We start from the raw sequence: 18,948 nt of genomic DNA on the forward strand, positions 1-18,948 counted from the left end.
CGAAAACGAGTAACGTGAAACATCGCCTCCTCCCACTTATCTTGGTAAAGAGTACTGTAAAGATACTCGCGATGTTTACACACATGTGTGAGACTGTGCGTGTCTGGGCCTTGTCCTGTTCTGTGGCCGGTATCCTGTTGCCCCTTTATGTTTGGGTCATTCCTCCTTAGCCGGAATGTTCTGAGAGGCTGAATGAGCTTTGAACGAGCTGCTTTTTCTCTTCTTTGTCTCATGGTATTTGTACTGGTCCAATTGTATTGTTGTGCTTGTATTCTCCTCTGTATATATATGTTGACATATTTTGCTATGCTGTGGGATTCCTGTGATTTAGCTGGTTATTTGTGACAATGGAAAAAGGTGAATGAAAAGACTTTGTAAAAAAAGAGTCCAGTGAAAAACTATCAGTTTGTGCAAAGTTTGTTTGAACTTTTCTGAAGGCAATGAAGGTAAAAATGTTGTGAAGGGTTAAAAAGAAGTGAGAGGAGGAGGGTTTTAATTGAAGAGGAATGAGTGTTTGCAGCTGTGAGTGGTGAAGCGGACAGGAAAAGGGACAGTGTTGTGAAGCAGATGTTGAAAGTGAGCATGAGGAAAGTGGTAAAGAGATTGATGCGGAGGGAGTGTATGGTGAAAATGTAGTAGTGATAAAAGAAAGCTGGTGGTAAGAATGTAGAGAGGAAGGAAAAATTGCTGAGCAGAGGAATGCAAAGGAGCTGCAATGTATTGGCTGGGAATCCAACCCAGGCCTCTCACGTGGCAGGTGAGAATTCTACCACTGAACCACCAATGCAAGCCACACAACTGAAGCTGAACTTTCATGCACAATGCCTGAGTTGCTGACAGATGTTGATGTGTGTTCGCCAAAGAAAACTGCATGTAACCAGCAGAGAGATGCAGTGTAAAGATGAGGAATAACAGTGCAACACCAGTCGATCTTGCATTGGCCGGGAATCGAACCCGGGCCTCCCGCGTGGCAGGCGAGAATTCTACCACTGAACCACCAATGCAACTCCGCTATCAATTTCATGATGTTCTCCTTTTTTCCCCCAATGCTTTCACTCCGCAGCATTTCCATTTCCTCACTTTGTCCTCACTTTCCCCAAATTGCAACAAATTTCTTTACCTAAACTTCGGGCACAGCAGCGCATAAACCTCATGTGCTCTCACTTCACACCACTACAGATCACCTAATGCTACACTGCAATATCATCAGGCCGCTACTTTTCTTCACGCAAAGCTAACAGTGCTTCCACTAGGCCAGACTGCAAATTCCATGGCTTGATAACATACGGCTCCTTCCTTTCAGAATAATATGTTGTGCATCTTTCCGATTTTACAGCCAGGTTGGCTAATTATCCTAATGCTGCGTTACAGTAAAGTGGGATTTCACACCTCCACCAAACAACCTATGTTTGGATAATGGCTTTTATACCGCTACCAGCCTTGGTTACATTAGAACTCACATCATCATTTCAGTTATGCAGGCCTCTGCACCATGAACCCACAACATTGGCACAATGCTGTCACATCCTGTGTCCTGATTCCCCATGTGTCTTCCTGGTCATCATGCTCTCGAATGTAGGTCCGTGTTTGCAAAACAGAAAAGGAAGTGGTGAATCAGCATTCGCCAAGGTTGAGGAATGTCAGCTTTATGGAAAGAGTTGAGAAGCTGGCATTATCCTAGTTGCAACACAAGGGACTCCCTAGGGGGAGACAATTACCCACCAACATTGCCTCAGGTGAATGAGGTGTGAATCTCCAAATGGACTGCGAAAAAGATTAACGTGAAACATCGCCTCCTCCCACTTATCTTGGAAAAGAGTACTGTAAAGATACTCGCGACGTTTACACACATGTGTGAGACTGTGCGTGTCTGGGCCTTGTCCTGTTCTGTGGCCGGTATCCTGTTGCCCCTTTATGTTTGGGCCATTCCTCCTTAGCCGGAATGTTCTGAGAGGCTGAATGAGCTTTGAACGAGCTGCTTTTTCTCTTCTTTGTCTCATGGTATTTGTACTGGTCCAATTGTATTGTTGTGCTTGTATTCTCCTCTGTATATATATATATATGTTGACATATTTTGCTATGCTGTGGAATTCCTGTGATTTAGCTGGCTATTTGTGACAATGGAAAAAGGTGAATGAAAAGACATTGTAAAAAAAAAGAGTCCAGTGAAAAATTATCAGTTTGTGCAAAGTTTGTTTGAACTTTTCTTAAGGCAATGAAGGTAAAAATGTTGTGAAAGGTGAAAAAGAAGTCAGGGAAGGAGGGTTTTAATTGAAGAGGAATGAGTGTTTGCAGCTGTGAGTGGTGAAGCGGACAGGAAAAGGGAGAGTGTTGTGAAGCAGATGTTGAAAGTGAGCATGAGGAAAGTGGTAAAGAGATTGATGCGGAGGGAGTGTATGGTGAAAATGTAGTTGTGATAAAAGAAAGCTGGTGGTAAGAATGTAGAGAGGAAGGAAAAATTGCTGAGCAGAGGAACGCAATGGAGCTGCAATGTATTGGCCGGGAATCCAACCCGGGCCTCTCACGTGGCAGGTGAGAATTCTACCACTGAACCACCAATGCAAGCCACACAACTGAATCTGAACTTTCATGCACAATGCCTGAGTTGCTGACGGATGTTGATGTGTGTTCGCCAAAGAAAACTGCATGTAACCATCAGAGAGATGCAGTGTAAAGATGAGAAATAACAGTGCAACACCAGTCGATCTTGCATTGGCCGGGAATCGAACCCGGGCCTCCCGCGTGGCAGGCGAGAATTCTACCACTGAACCACCAATGCAACTCCACTATCAATCTCATGATGTTCTCCTTTTTTTCCCCAATGCTTTCACTCAGCAGCATTTCCATTTCCTCACTTTGTCCTCTCTTTCCCCAAATGTCAACAAATTTCTTTACCTAAACTTCGGGCACAGCAGCGCATAAACCTCATGTGCTCTCACTTCACACCACTACAGATCACCTAATGCTACACTGCAATATCATCAGGCTGCTACTTTTCTTCACGCAAAGCTAACAGTGCTTCCACTGGGCCAGACTGCAAATTCCATGGCTTGATAACATACGGCTCCTTCCTTTCAGAATAATATGTTGTGCATCTTTCCGATTTTACAGCCAGGTTGGCTAATTATCCTAATGCTGCGTTACAGTCAAGTGGGATTTCACACCTCCACCAAACAACCTATGTTTGGATACTGGCTTTTATACCGCTACCAGCCTTGGTTACATTTGAACTCACATCATCATTTCAGTTATGCAGGCCTCTGCACCATGAACCCACAACATTGGCACAATGCTGTCACATCCTGTGTCCTGATTCCCCAGGTGTCATCCTGGTCATCATGCTCTCGAATGTAGGTCCGTGTTTGCAAAACAGGAAAGGAAGGGGTGAATCAGCATTCGCCAAGGTTGAGGAATGTCAGCTTTATGGAAAGAGTTGAGAAGCTGGCATTATCCTCGTTGCAACACAAGGGACTCCTTAGGGGGAGACAATTACCCACCAACATTGCCTCAGGTGAATGAGGTGTGAATCTCCAAATGGACTCCGAAAACGAGTAACGTGAAACATCGCCTCCTCCCACTTATCTTGGAAAAGAGTACTGTAAAGATACTCGCGATGTTTACACACATGTGTGAGACTGTGCGTGTCTGGGCCTTGTCCTGTTCTGTGGCCGGTATCCTGTTGCCCCTTTATGTTTGGGCCATTCCTCCTTAGCCGGAATGTTCTGAGAGGCTGAATGAGCTTTGAACGAGCTGCTTTTTCTCTTCTTTGTCTCATGGTATTTGTACTGGTCCAATTGTATTGTTGTGCTTGTATTCTCCTCTGTATATATATATGTTGACATATTTTGCTATGCTGTGGAATTCCTGTGATTTAGCTGGCTATTTGTGACAATGGAAAAAGGTGAATGAAAAGACATTGTAAAAAAAAAGAGTCCAGTGAAAAATTATCAGTTTGTGCAAAGTTTGTTTGAACTTTTCTTAAGGCAATGAAGGTAAAAATGTTGTGAAAGGTGAAAAAGAAGTCAGGGAAGGAGGGTTTTAATTGAAGAGGAATGAGTGTTTGCAGCTGTGAGTGGTGAAGCGGACAGGAAAAGGGACAGTGTTGTGAAGCAGATGTTGAAAGTGAGCATGAGGAAAGTGGTAAAGAGATTGATGCGGAGGGAGTGTATGGTGAAAATGTAGTTGTGATAAAAGAAAGCTGGTGGTAAGAATGTAGAGAGGAAGGAAAAATTGCTGAGCAGAGGAATGCAAAGGAGCTGCAATGTATTGGCCGGGAATCCAACCCAGGCCTCTCACGTGGCAGGTGAGAATTCTACCACTGAACCACCAATGCAAGCCACACAACTGAAGCTGAACTTTCATGCACAATGCCTGAGTTGCTGACAGATGTTGATGTGTGTTCGCCAAAGAAAACTGCATGTAACCAGCAGAGAGATGCAGTGTAAAGATGAGAAATAACAGTGCAACACCAGTCGATCTTGCATTGGCCGGGAATCGAACCCGGGCCTCCCGCGTGGCAGGCGAGAATTCTACCACTGAACCACCAATGCAACTCCACTATCAATCTCATGATGTTCTCCTTTTTTTCCCCAATGCTTTCACTCAGCAGCATTTCCATTTCCTCACTTTGTCCTCTCTTTCCCCAAATGTCAACAAATTTCTTTACCTAAACTTCGGGCACAGCAGCGCATAAACCTCATGTGCTCTCACTTCACACCACTACAGATCACCTAATGCTACACTGCAATATCATCAGGCTGCTACTTTTCTTCACGCAAAGCTAACAGTGCTTCCACTGGGCCAGACTGCAAATTCCATGGCTTGATAACATACGGCTCCTTCCTTTCAGAATAATATGTTGTGCATCTTTCCGATTTTACAGCCAGGTTGGCTAATTATCCTAATGCTGCGTTACAGTCAAGTGGGATTTCACACCTCCACCAAACAACCTATGTTTGGATAATGGCTTTTATACCGCTACCAGCCTTGGTTACATTAGAACTCACATCATCATTTCAGTTATGCAGGCCTCTGCACCATGAACCCACAACATTGGCACAATGCTGTCACATCCTGTGTCCTGATTCCCCATGTGTCATCCTCGTCATCATGCTCTCGAATGTAGGTCCGTGTTTGCAAAACAGGAAAGGAAGGGGTGAATCAGCATTCGCCAAGGTTGAGGAATGTCAGCTTTATGGAAAGAGTTGAGAAGCTGGCATTATCCTAGTTGCAACACAAGGGACTCCCTAGGGGGAGACAATTACCCACCAACATTGCCTCAGGTGAATGAGGTGTGAATCTCCAAATGGACTCCGAAAACGATTAACGTGAAACATCGCCTCCTCCCACTTATCTTGGAAAAGAGTACTGTAAAGATACTTGCGACGTTTACACACATGTGTGAGACTGTGCGTGTCTGGGCCTTGTCCTGTTCTGTGGCCGGTATCCTGTTGCCCCTTTATGTTTGGGCCATTCCTCCTTAGCCGGAATGTTCTGAGAGGCTGAATGAGCTTTGAACGATCTGCTTTTTCTCTTCTTTGTCTCATGGTATTTGTACTGGTCCAATTGTATTGTTGTGCTTGTATTCTCCTCTGTATATATATATGTTGACATATTTTGCTATGCTGTGGAATTCCTGTGATTTAGCTGGCTATTTGTGACAATGGAAAAAGGTGAATGAAAAGACATTGTAAAAAAAAAGGGTCCAGTGAAAAATTATCAGTTTGTGCAAAGTTTGTTTCAACTTTTCTGAAGGCAATGAAGGTAAAAATGTTGTGAAGGGTTAAAAAGAAGTGAGAGGAGGAGGGTTTTAATTGAAGAGGAATGAGTGTTTGCAGCTGTGAGTGGTGAAGCGGACAGGAAAAGGGAGAGTGTTGTGAAGCAGATGTTGAAAATGAGCATGAGGAAAGTGGTAAAGAGATTGATGCGGAGGGAGTGTATGGTGAAAATGTAGTTGCGATAAAAGAAAGCTGGTGGTAAGAATGTAGAGAGGAATGAAAAATTGCTGAGCACAGGAATGCAAAAGAGCTGTGATGCATTGGCCAGGAATCAAACCCGGGCGTCCCGCGTGGCAGGCGAGAATTCTACCACTGAACCACCAATGCAAGCCACGCAACTGAAGCTGAACTTTCAAGCCCAATGCCTGAGTTGCTAACAGATGTTGATGTGTGTTAGCCAAAGAAAACTGCATATAACCAGCAGAGAGATGCAGTGTAAAGATGAGAAATAACAGTGCAACACCAGTCGATCTTGCATTGGCCGGGAATCGAACCCGGGCCTCCCGTGTGGCAGACGAGAATTCTACCACTGAACCACCAATGCAACTCCACTATCAATTTCATGATGTTCTCCTTTTTTTCCCCAATGCGTTCACTCAGCCGCATTTCCATTTCCTCACTTTGTCCTCACTTTCCCCAAATTGCAACAAATTTCTTTACCTAAACTTCGGGCACAGCAGCGCATAAACCTCATGTGCTCTCACTTCACACCACGACAGATCACCTAATGCTACACTGCAATATCATCAGGCCGCTACTTTTCTTCACGCAAAGCTAACAGTGCTTCCACTAGGCCAGACTGCAAATTCCATGGCTTGATAACATACGGCTCCTTCCTTTCAGAATAATATGTTGTGCATCTTTCCGATTTTACAGCCAGGTTGGCTAATTATCCTAATGCTGCGTTACAGTAAAGTGGGATTTCACACCTCCACCAAACAACCTATGTTTGGATAATGGCTTTTATACCGCTACCAGCCTTGGTTACATTTGAACTCACATCATCATTTCAGTTATGCAGGCCTCTGCACCATGAACCCACAACATTGGCACAATGCTGTCACATCCTGTGTCCTGATTCCCCATGTGTCATCCTGGTCATCATGCTCTCGAATGTAGGTCCGTGTTTGCAAAACAGGAAAGGAAGGGGTGAATCAGCATTCGCCAAGGTTGAGGAATGTCAGCTTTATGGAAAGAGTTGAGAAGCTGGCAATATCCTAGTTGCAACACAAGGGACTCCTTAGGGGGAGACAATGATCCACCAACATTGCCTCAGGTGAATGAGGTGTGAATCTCCAAATGGACTCCGAAAACGAGTAACGTGAAACATCGCCTCCTCCCACTTATCTTGGTAAAGAGTACTGTAAAGATACTCGCGATGTTTACACACATGTGTGAGACTGTGCGTGTCTGGGCCTTGTCCTGTTCTGTGGCCGGTATCCTGTTGCCCCTTTATGTTTGGGCCATTCCTCCTTAGCCGGAATGTTCTGAGAGGCTGAATGAGCTTTGAACGAGCTGCTTTTTCTCTTCTTTGTCTCATGGTATTTGTACTGGTCCAATTGTATTGTTGTGCTTGTGTTCTCCTCTGTATATATACGTTGACATATTTTGCTATGCTGTGGAATTCCTGTGATTTAGCTGGTTATTTGTGACAATGGAAAAAGGTGAATGAAAAGACTTTGTAAAAAAAGAGTCCAGTGAAAAATTATCAGTTTGTGCAAAGTTTGTTGAACTTTTCTGAAGGCAATGAAGGTAAAAATGTTGTGAAGGGTTAAAAAGAAGTGAGAGGAGGAGGGTTTTAATTGAAGAGGAATGAGTGTTTGCAGCTGTGAGTGGTGAAGCGGACAGGAAAAGGGAGAGTGTTGTGAAGCAGATGTTGAAAATGAGCATGAGGAAAGTGGTAAAGAGATTGATGCGGAGGGAGTGTATGGTGAAAATGTAGTTGCGATAAAAGAAAGCTGGTGGTAAGAATGTAGAGAGGAATGAAAAATTGCTGAGCACAGGAATGCAAAAGAGCTGTGATGCATTGGCCAGGAATCAAACCCGGGCGTCCCGCGTGGCAGGCGAGAATTCTACCACTGAACCACCAATGCAAGCCACGCAACTGAAGCTGAACTTTCAAGCCCAATGCCTGAGTTGCTAACAGATGTTGATGTGTGTTAGCCAAAGAAAACTGCATATAACCAGCAGAGAGATGCAGTGTAAAGATAAGAAATAACAGTGCAACACCAGTCGATCTTGCATTGGCCGGGAATCGAACCCGGGCCTCCCGTGTGGCAGACGAGAATTCTACCACTGAACCACTAATGCAACTCCACTATCAATTTCATGATGTTCTCCTTTTTTTCCCCAATGCTTTCACTCAGCCGCATTTCCATTTCCTCACTTTGTCCTCACTTTCCCCAAATTGCAACAAATTTCTTTACCTAAACTTCGGGCACAGCAGCGCATAAACCTCATGTGCTCTCACTTCACACCACTACAGATCACCTAATGCTACACTGCAATATCATCAGGCCGCTGCTTTTCTTCACGCAAAGCTAACAGTGCTTCCACTAGGCCAGACTGCAAATTCCATGGCTTGATAACATACGGCTCCTTCCTTTCAGAATAATATGTTGTGCATCTTTCCGATTTTACAGCCAGGTTGGCTAATTATCCTAATGCTGCGTTACAGTAAAGTGGGATTTCACACCTCCACCAAACAACCTATGTTTGGATAATGGCTTTTATACCGCTACCAGCCTTGGTTACATTTGAACTCACATCATCATTTCAGTTATGCAGGCCTCTGCACCATGAACCCACAACATTGGCACAATGCTGTCACATCCTGTGTCCTGATTCCCCATGTGTCATCCTGGTCATCATGCTCTCGAATGTAGGTCCGTGTTTGCAAAACAGGAAAGGAAGGGGTGAATCAGCATTCGCCAAGGTTGAGGAATGTCAGCTTTATGGAAAGAGTTGAGAAGCTGGCATTATCCTCGTTGCAACACAAGGGACTCCTTAGGGGGAGACAATTACCCACCAACATTGCCTCAGGTGAATGAGGTGTGAATCTCCAAATGGACTCCGAAACGAGTAACGTGAAACATCGCCTCCTCCCACTTATCTTGGAAAAGAGTACTGTAAAGATACTCGCGATGTTTACACACATGTGTGAGACTGTGCGTGTCTGGGCCTTGTCCTGTTCTGTGGCCGGTATCCTGTTGCCCCTTTATGTTTGGGCCATTCCTCCTTAGCCGGAATGTTCTGAGAGGCTGAATGAGCTTTGAACGAGCTGCTTTTTCTCTTCTTTGTCTCATGGTATTTGTACTGGTCCAATTGTATTGTTGTGCTTGTATTCTCCTCTGTATATATATATGTTGACATATTTTGCTATGCTGTGGAATTCCTGTGATTTAGCTGGCTATTTGTGACAATGGAAAAAGGTGAATGAAAAGACATTGTAAAAAAAAAGAGTCCAGTGAAAAATTATCAGTTTGTGCAAAGTTTTTTTGAACTTTTCTTAAGGCAATGAAGATAAAAATGTTGTGAAAGGTGAAAAAGAAGTCAGGGAAGGAGGGTTTTAATTGAAGAGGAATGAGTGTTTGCAGCTGTGAGTGGTGAAGCGGACAGGAAAAGGGAGAGTGTTGTGAAGCAGATGTTGAAAGTGAGCATGAGGAAAGTGGTAAAGAGATTGATGCGGAGGGAGTGTATGGTGAAAATGTAGTTGTGATAAAAGAAAGCTGGTGGTAAGAATGTAGAGAGGAAGGAAAAATTGTGAGCAGAGGAACGCAAAGGAGCTGCAATGTATTGGCCGGGAATCCAACCCGGGCCTCTCACGTGGCAGGTGAGAATTCTACCACTGAACCACCAATGCAAGCCACACAACTGAAGCTGAACTTTCATGCACAATGCCTGAGTTGCTGACAGATGTTGATGTGTGTTCGCCAAAGAAAACTGCATGTAACCAGCAGAGAGATGCAGTGTAAAGATGAGAAATAACAGTGCAACACCAGCCGATCTTGCATTGGCCAGGAATCGAACCCGGGCCTCCCGCGTGGCAGGCGAGAATTCTACCACTGAACCACCAATGCAACTCCACTATCCATCTCATGATGTGCTCCTTTTTTTCCCCAATGCTTTCACTCAGCAGCATTTCCATTTCCTCACTTTGTCCTCTCTTTCCCCAAATGTCAACAAATTTCTTTACCTAAACTTCGGGCACAGCAGCGCATAAACCTCATGTGCTCTCACTTCACACCACTACAGATCACCTAATGCTACACTGCAATATCATCAGGCTGCTACTTTTCTTCACGCAAAGCTAACAGTGCTTCCACTGGGCCAGACTGCAAATTCCATGGCTTGATAACATACGGCTCCTTCCTTTCAGAATAATATGTTGTGCATCTTTCCGATTTTACAGCCAGGTTGGCTAATTATCCTAATGCTGCGTTACAGTCAAGTGGGATTTCACACCTCCACCAAACAACCTATGTTTGGATAATGGCTTTTATACCGCTACCAGCCTTGGTTACATTTGAACTCACATCATCATTTCAGTTATGCAGGCCTCTGCACCATGAACCCACAACATTGGCACAATGCTGTCACATCCTGTGTCCTGATTCCCCATGTGTCATCCTGGTCATCATGCTCTCGAATGTAGGTCCGTGTTTGCAAAACAGGAAAGGAAGGGGTGAATCAGCATTCGCCAAGGTTGAGGAATGTCAGCTTTATGGAAAGAGTTGAGAAGCTGGCAATATCCTAGTTGCAACACAAGGGACTCCTTAGGGGGAGACAATGATCCACCAACATTGCCTCAGGTGAATGAGGTGTGAATCTCCAAATGGACTCCGAAAACGAGTAACGTGAAACATCGCCTCCTCCCACTTATCTTGGTAAAGAGTACTGTAAAGATACTCGCGATGTTTACACACATGTGTGAGACTGTGCGTGTCTGGGCCTTGTCCTGTTCTGTGGCCGGTATCCTGTTGCCCCTTTATGTTTGGGCCATTCCTCCTTAGCCGGAATGTTCTGAGAGGCTGAATGAGCTTTGAACGAGCTGCTTTTTCTCTTCTTTGTCTCATGGTATTTGTACTGGTCCAATTGTATTGTTGTGCTTGTGTTCTCCTCTGTATATATACGTTGACATATTTTGCTATGCTGTGGAATTCCTGTGATTTAGCTGGTTATTTGTGACAATGGAAAAAGGTGAATGAAAAGACTTTGTAAAAAAAGAGTCCAGTGAAAAATTATCAGTTTGTGCAAAGTTTGTTGAACTTTTCTGAAGGCAATGAAGGTAAAAATGTTGTGAAGGGTTAAAAAGAAGTGAGAGGAGGAGAGTTTTAATTGAAGAGGAATGAGTGTTTGCAGCTGTGAGTGGTGAAGCGGACAGGAAAAGGGAGAGTGTTGTGAAGCAGATGTTGAAAATGAGCATGAGGAAAGTGGTAATGAGATTGATGCGGAGGGAGTGTATGGTGAAAATGTAGTTGTGATAAAAGAAAGCTGGTGGTAAGAACGTAGAGAGGAATGAAAAATTGCTGAGCACAGGAATGCAAAAGAGCTGTGATGCATTGGCCGGGAATCAAACCCGTGCCTCCCGCGTGGCAGGCGAGAATTCTACCACTGAACCACCAATGCAAGCCACACAATTGAAGCTGAACTTTCATCCCCAATGCCTGAGTTGCTAACAGATGTTGATGTGTGGTAGCCAAAGAATACTGCATGGAACCAGCAGAGAGATGCAGTGTAAAGATGAGAAATAACAGTGCAACACCAGTCGATCTTGCATTGGCCGGGAATCAAACCCGGGCCTCCCGCGTGGCAGACGAGAATTCTACCACTGAACCACCAATGCAACTCCACTATCAATCTCATGATGTTCTCCTTTTTTTCCCCAATGCTTTCACTCAGCAGCATTTCCATTTCCTCACTTTGTCCTCTCTTTCCCCAAATTGCAACAAATTTCTTTACCTAAACTTCGGGCACAGCAGCGCATAAACCTCATGTGCTCTCACTTCACACCACTACAGATCACCTAATGCTACACTGCAATATCATCAGGCCGCTGCTTTTCTTCACGCAAAGATAACAGTGCTTCCACTAGGCCAGACTGCAAATTCCATGGCTTGATAACATACGGCTCCTTCCTTTCAGAATAATATGTTGTGCATCTTTCCGATTTTACAGCCAGGTTGGCTAATTATCCTAATGCTGCGTTACAGTAAAGTGGGATTTCACACCTCCACCAAACAACCTATGTTTGGATAATGGCTTTTATACCGCTCCCAGCCTTGTTTACATTTGAACTCACATCATCATTTCAGTTATGCAGGCCTCTGCACCATGAACCCACAACATTGGCACAATGCTGTCACATCCTGTGTCCTGATTCCCCATGTGTCATCCTGGTCATCATGCTCTCGAATGTAGGTCCGTGTTTGCAAAACAGGAAAGGAAGGGGTGAATCAGCATTCGCCAAGGTTGAGGAATGTCAGCTTTATGGAAAGAGTTGAGAAGCTGGCATTATCCTCGTTGCAACACAAGGGACTCCTTAGGGGGAGACAATTACCCACCAACATTGCCTCAGGTGAATGAGGTGTGAATCTCCAAATGGACTCCGAAACGAGTAACGTGAAACATCGCCTCCTCCCACTTATCTTGGAAAAGAGTACTGTAAAGATACTCGCGATGTTTACACACATGTGTGAGACTGTGCGTGTCTGGGCCTTGTCCTGTTCTGTGGCCGGTATCCTGTTGCCCCTTTATGTTTGGGCCATTCCTCCTTAGCCGGAATGTTCTGAGAGGCTGAATGAGCTTTGAACGAGCTGCTTTTTCTCTTCTTTGTCTCATGGTATTTGTACTGGTCCAATTGTATTGTTGTGCTTGTATTCTCCTCTGTATATATATATGTTGACATATTTTGCTATGCTGTGGAATTCCTGTGATTTAGCTGGCTATTTGTGACAATGGAAAAAGGTGAATGAAAAGACATTGTAAAAAAAAAGAGTCCAGTGAAAAATTATCAGTTTGTGCAAAGTTTGTTTGAACTTTTCTTAAGGCAATGAAGGTAAAAATGTTGTGAAAGGTGAAAAAGAAGTCAGGGAAGGAGGGTTTTAATTGAAGAGGAATGAGTGTTTGCAGCTGTGAGTGGTGAAGCGGACAGGAAAAGGGAGAGTGTTGTGAAGCAGATGTTGAAAGTGAGCATGAGGAAAGTGGTAAAGAGATTGATGCGGAGGGAGTGTATGGTGAAAATGTAGTTGTGATAAAAGAAAGCTGGTGGTAAGAATGTAGAGAGGAAGGAAAAATTGTGAGCAGAGGAACGCAAAGGAGCTGCAATGTATTGGCCGGGAATCCAACCCGGGCCTCTCACGTGGCAGGTGAGAATTCTACCACTGAACCACCAATGCAAGCCACACAACTGAAGCTGAACTTTCATGCACAATGCCTGAGTTGCTGACAGATGTTGATGTGTGTTCGCCAAAGAAAACTGCATGTAACCAGCAGAGAGATGCAGTGTAAAGATGAGAAATAACAGTGCAACAGCAGCCGATCTTGCATTGGCCGGGAATCGAACCCGGGCCTCCCGCGTGGCAGGCGAGAATTCTACCACTGAACCACCAATGCAACTCCACTATCAATCTCATGATGTTCTCCTTTTTTTCCCCAATGCTTTCACTCAGCAGCATTTCCATTTCCTCACTTTGTCCTCTCTTTCCCCAAATGTCAACAAATTTCTTTACCTAAACTTCGGTCACAGCAGCGCATAAACGTCATGTGCTCTCACTTCACACCACTACAGATCACCTAATGCTACACTGCAATATCATCAGGCTGCTACTTTTCTTCACGCAAAGCTAACAGTGCTTCCACTGGGCCAGACTGCAAATTCCATGGCTTGATAACATACGGCTCCTTCCTTTCAGAATAATATGTTGTGCATCTTTCCGATTTTACAGCCAGGTTGGCTAATTATCCTAATGCTGCGTTACAGTCAAGTGGGATTTCACACCTCCACCAAACAACCTATGTTTGGATAATGGCTTTTATACCGCTACCAGCCTTGGTTACATTTGAACTCACATCATCATTTCAGTTATGCAGGCCTCTGCACCATGAACCCACAACATTGGCACAATGCTGTCACATCCTGTGTCCTGATTCCCCATGTGTCATCCTGGTCATCATGCTCTCGAATGTAGGTCCGTGTTTGCAAAACAGGAAAGGAAGGGGTGAATCAGCATTCGCCAAGGTTGAGGAATGTCAGCTTTATGGAAAGAGTTGAGAAGCTGGCATTATCCTCGTTGCAACACAAGGGACTCCTTAGGGGGAGACAATTACCCACCAACATTGCCTCAGGTGAATGAGGTGTGAATCTCCAAATGGACTCCGAAAACGAGTAACGTGAAACATCGCCTCCTCCCACTTATCTTGGAAAAGAGTACTGTAAAGATACTCGCGATGTTTACACACATGTGTGAGACTGTGCGTGTCTGGGCCTTGTCCTGTTCTGTGGCCGGTATCCTGTTGCCCCTTTATGTTTGGGCCATTCCTCCTTAGCCGGAATGTTCTGAGAGGCTGAATGAGCTTTGAACGAGCTGCTTTTTCTCTTCTTTGTCTCATGGTATTTGTACTGGTCCAATTGTATTGTTGTGCTTGTATTCTCCTCTGTATATATATATGTTGACATATTTTGCTATGCTATGGAATTCCTGTGATTTAGCTGGCTATTTGTGACAATGGAAAAAGGTGAATGAAAAGACATTGTAAAAAAAAAGAGTCCAGTGAAAAATTATCAGTTTGTGCAAAGTTTGTTTGAACTTTTCTTAAGGCAATGAAGGTAAAAATGTTGTGAAAGGTGAAAAAGAAGTCAGGGAAGGAGGGTTTTAATTGAAGAGGAATGAGTGTTTGCAGCTGTGAGTGGTGAAGCGGACAGGAAAAGGGAGAGTGTTGTGAAGCAGATGTTGAAAACGAGCATGAGGAAAGTGGTAAAGAGATTGATGCGGAGGGTGTGGTGAAAATGTAGTTGCGATAAAAGAAAGCTGGTGGTAAGAATGTAGAGAGGAATGAAAAATTGCTGAGCACAGGAATGCAAAAGAGCTGTGATGCATTGGCCGGGAATCGAACCCGGGCCTCCCGCGTGGCAGGCGAGAATTCTACCACTGAACCACCAATGCAACTCCGCTATCAATTTCATGATGTTCTCCTTTTTTCCCCCAATGCTTTCACTCAGCAGCATTTCCATTTCCTCACTTTGTCCTCACTTTCCCCAAATGTCAACAAATTTCTTTACCTAAACTTCGGGCACAGCAGCGCATAAACCTCATGTGCTCTCACTTCACACCACTACAGATCACCTAATGCTACACTGCAATATCATCAGACCGCTACTTTTCTTCACGCAAAGCTAACAGTGCTTCCACTAGGCCAGACTGCAAATTCCATGGCTTGATAACATACGGCTCCTTCCTTTCAGAATAATATGTTGTGCATCTTTCCGATTTTACAGCCAGGTTGGCTAATTATCCTAATGCTGCGTTACAGTAAAGTGGGATTTCACACCTCCACCAAACAACCTATGTTTGGATAATGGCTTTTATACCGCTACCAGCCTTGGTTACATTAGAACTCACATCATCATTTCAGTTATGCAGGCCTCTGCACCATGAACCCACAACATTGGCACAATGCTGTCACATCCTGTGTCCTGATTCCCCATGTGTCATCCTGGTCATCAAGCTCTCGAATGTAGGTCCGTGTTTGCAAAACAGGAAAGGAAGGGGTGAATCAGCATTCGCCAAGGTTGAGGAATGTCAGCTTTATGGAAAGAGTTGAGAAGCTGGCATTATCCTCGTTGCAACACAAGGGACTCCCTCGGGGGAGACAATTACCCACCAACATTGCCTCAGGTGAATGAGGTGTGAATCTCCAAATGGACTCCGAAAACGAGTAACGTGAAACATCGCCTCCTCCCACTTATCGTGGTAAAGAGTACTGTAAAGATACTAGCGATGTTTACACACATGTGTGAGACTGTGCGTGTCTGGGCCTTGTCCTGTTCTGTGGCCAGTATCCTGTTGCCCCTTTATGTTTGGGCCATTCCTCCTTAGCCGGAATGTTCTGAGAGGCTGAATGAGCTTTGAACGAGCTGCTTTTTCTCTTCTTTGTCTCATGGTATTTGTACTGGTCCAATTGTATTGTTGTGCTTGTATTCTCCTCTGTATATATATATGTTGACATATTTTGCTATGCTGTGGAATTCCTGTGATTTAGCTGGTTATTTGTGACAATGGAAAAAGGTGAATGAAAAGACTTTGTAAAAAAAGAGTCCAGTGAAAAACTATCAGTTTGTGCAAAGTTTGTTTGAACTTTTCTGAAGGCAATGAAGGTAAAAATGTTGTGAAGGGTTAAAAAGAAGTGAGAGGAGGAGGGTTTTAATTGAAGAGGAATGAGTGTTTGCAGCTGTGAGTGGTGAAGCGGACAGGAAAAGGGACAGTGTTGTGAAGCAGATGTTGAAAGTGAGCATGAGGAAAGTGGTAAAGAGATTGATGCGGAGGGAGTGTATGGTGAAAATGTAGTTGTGATAAAAGAAAGCTGGTGGTAAGAATGTAGAGAGGAAGGAAAAATTGCTGAGCAGAGGAATGCAAAGGAGCTGCATTGTATTGGCCGGGAATCCAACCCAGGCCTCTCACGTGGCAGGTGAGAATTCTACCACTGAACCACCAATGCAAGCCACACAACTGAAGCTGAACTTTCATGCACAATGCCTGAGTTGCTGACAGATGTTGATGTGTGTTCGCCAAAGAAAACTGCATGTAACCAGCAGAGAGATGCAGTGTAAAGATGAGGAATAACAGTGCAACACCAGTCGATCTTGCATTGGCCGGGAATCGAACCCGGGCCTCCCGCGTGGCAGGCGAGAATTCTACCACTGAACCACCAATGCAACTCCGCTATCAATTTCATGATGTTCTCCTTTTTTCCCCCAATGCTTTCACTCCGCAGCATTTCCATTTCCTCACTTTGTCCTCACTTTCCCCAAATGTCAACAAATTTCTTTACCTAAACTTCGGGCACAGCAGCGCATAAACCTCATGTGCTCTCACTTCACACCACTACAGATCACCTAATGCTACACTGCAATATCATCAGGCTGCTACTTTTCTTCACGCAAAGCTAACAGTGCTTCCACTGGGCCAGACTGCAAATTCCATGGCTTGATAACATACGGCTCCTTCCTTTCAGAATAATATGTTGTGCATCTTTCCGATTTTACAGCCAGGTTGGCTAATTATCCTAATGCTGCGTTACAGTCAAGTGGGATTTCACACCTCCACCAAACAACCTATGTTTGGATAATGGCTTTTATACCGCTACCAGCCTTGGTTACATTTGAACTCACATCATCATTTCAGTTATGCAGGCCTCTGCACCATGAACCCACAACATTGGCACAATGCTGTCACATCCTGTGTCCTGATTCCCCATGTGTCATCCTGGTCATCATGCTCTCGAATGTAGGTCCGTGTTTGCAAAACAGGAAAGGAAGGGGTGAATCAGCATTCGCCAAGGTTAAGGAATGTCAGCTTTATGGAAAGAGTTGAGAAGCTGGCATTATCCTCGTTGCAACACAAGGGACTCCTTAGGGGGAGACAATTACCCACCAACATTGCCTCAGGTGAATGAGGTGTGAATCTCCAAATGGACTCCGAAAACGAGTAACGTGAAACATCGCCTCCTCCCACTTATCTTGGAAAAGAGTACTGTAAAGATACTCGCGATGTTTACACACATGTGTGAGACTGTGCGTGTCTGGGCCTTGTCCTGTTCTGTGGCCGGTATCCTGTTGCCCCTTTATGTTTGGGCCATTCCTCCTTAGCCGGAATGTTCTGAGAGGCTGAATGAGCTTTGAACGAGCTGCTTTTTCTCTTCTTTGTCTCATGGTATTTGTACTGGTCCAATTGTATTGTTGTGCTTGTATTCTCCTCTGTATATATATATGTTGACATATTTTGCTATGCTGTGGAATTCCTGTGATTTAGCTGGCTATTTGTGACAATGGAAAAAGGTGAATGAAAAGACATTGTAAAAAAAAAGAGTCCAGTGAAAAATTATCAGTTTGTGCAAAGTTTGTTTGAACTTTTCTTAAGGCAATGAAGGTAAAAATGTTGTGAAAGGTGAAAAAGAAGTCAGGGAAGGAGGGTTTTAATTGAAGAGGAATGAGTGTTTGCAGCTGTGAGTGGTGAAGCGGACAGGAAGAGGGAGAGTGTTGTGAAGCAGATGTTGAAAACGAGCATGAGGAAAGTGGTAAAGAGATTGATGCGGAGGGTGTGGTGAAAATGTAGTTGCGATAAAAGAAAGCTGGTGGTAAGAATGTAGAGAGGAATGAAAAATTGCTGAGCACAGGAATGCAAAAGAGCTTGATGCATTGGCCAGGAATCGAACCCAGGCCTCCCGCGTGGCAGGCGAGAATTCTACCACTGAACCACCAATGCAACTCCACTATCAATTTCCTGAAGTTCTCCTTTTTTCCCCCAATGCTTTCACTCAGCAGCATTTCCATTTCCTCACTTTGTCCTCACTTTCCCCAAATGTCAACAAATTTCTTTACCTAAACTTCGGGCACAGCAGCGCATAAACCTCATGTGCTCTCACTTCACACCACTACAGATCACCTAATGCTACACTGCAATATCATCAGGCCGCTACTTTTCTTCACGCAAAGCTAACAGTGCTTCCACTAGGCCAGCCTGCAAATTCCATGGCTTGATAACATACGGCTCCTTCCTTTCAGAATAATATGTTGTGCATCTTTCCGATTTTACAGCCAGGTTGGCTAATTATCCTAATGCTGCGTTACAGTAAAGTGGGATTTCACACCTCCACCAAACAACCTATGTTTGGATAATGGCTTTTATACCGCTACCAGCCTTGGTTACATTAGAACTCACATCATCATTTCAGTTATGCAGGCCTCTGCACCATGAACCCACAACATTGGCACAATGCTGTCACATCCTGTGTCCTGATTCCCCATGTGTCATCCTGGTCATCATGCTCTCGAATGTAGGTCCGTGTTTGCAAAACAGGAAAGGAAGGGGTGAATCAGCATTCGCCAAGGTTGAGGAATGTCAGCTTTATGGAAAAAGTTGAGAAGCTGGCATTATCCTCGTTGCAACACAAG

The 18,948-nt window shown here is 44.4% G+C and overlaps 20 non-coding genes across 20 annotated transcripts; all 20 read right to left on the reverse strand.

The window, feature by feature from the left end:
- Positions 1-716: 716 nt before the first annotated feature.
- trnag-gcc (transfer RNA glycine (anticodon GCC)) lies at positions 717-787 on the reverse strand. The gene has a single exon. It is a non-coding gene; the product is annotated as a tRNA-Gly (tRNA).
- Positions 788-933: 146 nt separating this feature from the next.
- On the reverse strand, positions 934-1,004 carry trnag-gcc (transfer RNA glycine (anticodon GCC)). Its single transcript has one exon. It is a non-coding gene; the product is annotated as a tRNA-Gly (tRNA).
- A 1,487-nt stretch (positions 1,005-2,491) lies between these two features.
- trnag-gcc (transfer RNA glycine (anticodon GCC)) lies at positions 2,492-2,562 on the reverse strand. Its single transcript has one exon. It is a non-coding gene; the product is annotated as a tRNA-Gly (tRNA).
- A 146-nt stretch (positions 2,563-2,708) lies between these two features.
- On the reverse strand, positions 2,709-2,779 carry trnag-gcc (transfer RNA glycine (anticodon GCC)). Its single transcript has one exon. It is a non-coding gene; the product is annotated as a tRNA-Gly (tRNA).
- A 1,483-nt stretch (positions 2,780-4,262) lies between these two features.
- Positions 4,263-4,333, reverse strand: trnag-gcc (transfer RNA glycine (anticodon GCC)). The gene has a single exon. It is a non-coding gene; the product is annotated as a tRNA-Gly (tRNA).
- Positions 4,334-4,479: 146 nt separating this feature from the next.
- Positions 4,480-4,550, reverse strand: trnag-gcc (transfer RNA glycine (anticodon GCC)). The gene has a single exon. It is a non-coding gene; the product is annotated as a tRNA-Gly (tRNA).
- A 1,483-nt stretch (positions 4,551-6,033) lies between these two features.
- trnag-gcc (transfer RNA glycine (anticodon GCC)) lies at positions 6,034-6,104 on the reverse strand. The gene has a single exon. It is a non-coding gene; the product is annotated as a tRNA-Gly (tRNA).
- Positions 6,105-6,250: 146 nt separating this feature from the next.
- trnag-gcc (transfer RNA glycine (anticodon GCC)) lies at positions 6,251-6,321 on the reverse strand. The gene has a single exon. It is a non-coding gene; the product is annotated as a tRNA-Gly (tRNA).
- A 1,478-nt stretch (positions 6,322-7,799) lies between these two features.
- On the reverse strand, positions 7,800-7,870 carry trnag-gcc (transfer RNA glycine (anticodon GCC)). Its single transcript has one exon. It is a non-coding gene; the product is annotated as a tRNA-Gly (tRNA).
- A 146-nt stretch (positions 7,871-8,016) lies between these two features.
- trnag-gcc (transfer RNA glycine (anticodon GCC)) lies at positions 8,017-8,087 on the reverse strand. Its single transcript has one exon. It is a non-coding gene; the product is annotated as a tRNA-Gly (tRNA).
- Positions 8,088-9,568: 1,481 nt separating this feature from the next.
- trnag-gcc (transfer RNA glycine (anticodon GCC)) lies at positions 9,569-9,639 on the reverse strand. The gene has a single exon. It is a non-coding gene; the product is annotated as a tRNA-Gly (tRNA).
- A 146-nt stretch (positions 9,640-9,785) lies between these two features.
- Positions 9,786-9,856, reverse strand: trnag-gcc (transfer RNA glycine (anticodon GCC)). The gene has a single exon. It is a non-coding gene; the product is annotated as a tRNA-Gly (tRNA).
- A 1,478-nt stretch (positions 9,857-11,334) lies between these two features.
- trnag-gcc (transfer RNA glycine (anticodon GCC)) lies at positions 11,335-11,405 on the reverse strand. Its single transcript has one exon. It is a non-coding gene; the product is annotated as a tRNA-Gly (tRNA).
- A 146-nt stretch (positions 11,406-11,551) lies between these two features.
- Positions 11,552-11,622, reverse strand: trnag-gcc (transfer RNA glycine (anticodon GCC)). Its single transcript has one exon. It is a non-coding gene; the product is annotated as a tRNA-Gly (tRNA).
- A 1,481-nt stretch (positions 11,623-13,103) lies between these two features.
- On the reverse strand, positions 13,104-13,174 carry trnag-gcc (transfer RNA glycine (anticodon GCC)). Its single transcript has one exon. It is a non-coding gene; the product is annotated as a tRNA-Gly (tRNA).
- Positions 13,175-13,320: 146 nt separating this feature from the next.
- On the reverse strand, positions 13,321-13,391 carry trnag-gcc (transfer RNA glycine (anticodon GCC)). Its single transcript has one exon. It is a non-coding gene; the product is annotated as a tRNA-Gly (tRNA).
- A 1,479-nt stretch (positions 13,392-14,870) lies between these two features.
- trnag-gcc (transfer RNA glycine (anticodon GCC)) lies at positions 14,871-14,941 on the reverse strand. Its single transcript has one exon. It is a non-coding gene; the product is annotated as a tRNA-Gly (tRNA).
- A 1,481-nt stretch (positions 14,942-16,422) lies between these two features.
- Positions 16,423-16,493, reverse strand: trnag-gcc (transfer RNA glycine (anticodon GCC)). The gene has a single exon. It is a non-coding gene; the product is annotated as a tRNA-Gly (tRNA).
- A 146-nt stretch (positions 16,494-16,639) lies between these two features.
- Positions 16,640-16,710, reverse strand: trnag-gcc (transfer RNA glycine (anticodon GCC)). Its single transcript has one exon. It is a non-coding gene; the product is annotated as a tRNA-Gly (tRNA).
- Positions 16,711-18,188: 1,478 nt separating this feature from the next.
- On the reverse strand, positions 18,189-18,259 carry trnag-gcc (transfer RNA glycine (anticodon GCC)). The gene has a single exon. It is a non-coding gene; the product is annotated as a tRNA-Gly (tRNA).
- Positions 18,260-18,948: the final 689 nt, after the last annotated feature.

Source organism: Scyliorhinus torazame, chromosome 3 (genome assembly GCF_047496885.1).
Source record: "Scyliorhinus torazame isolate Kashiwa2021f chromosome 3, sScyTor2.1, whole genome shotgun sequence".
Taxonomy (NCBI): Eukaryota; Metazoa; Chordata; class Chondrichthyes; order Carcharhiniformes; family Scyliorhinidae; genus Scyliorhinus; species Scyliorhinus torazame.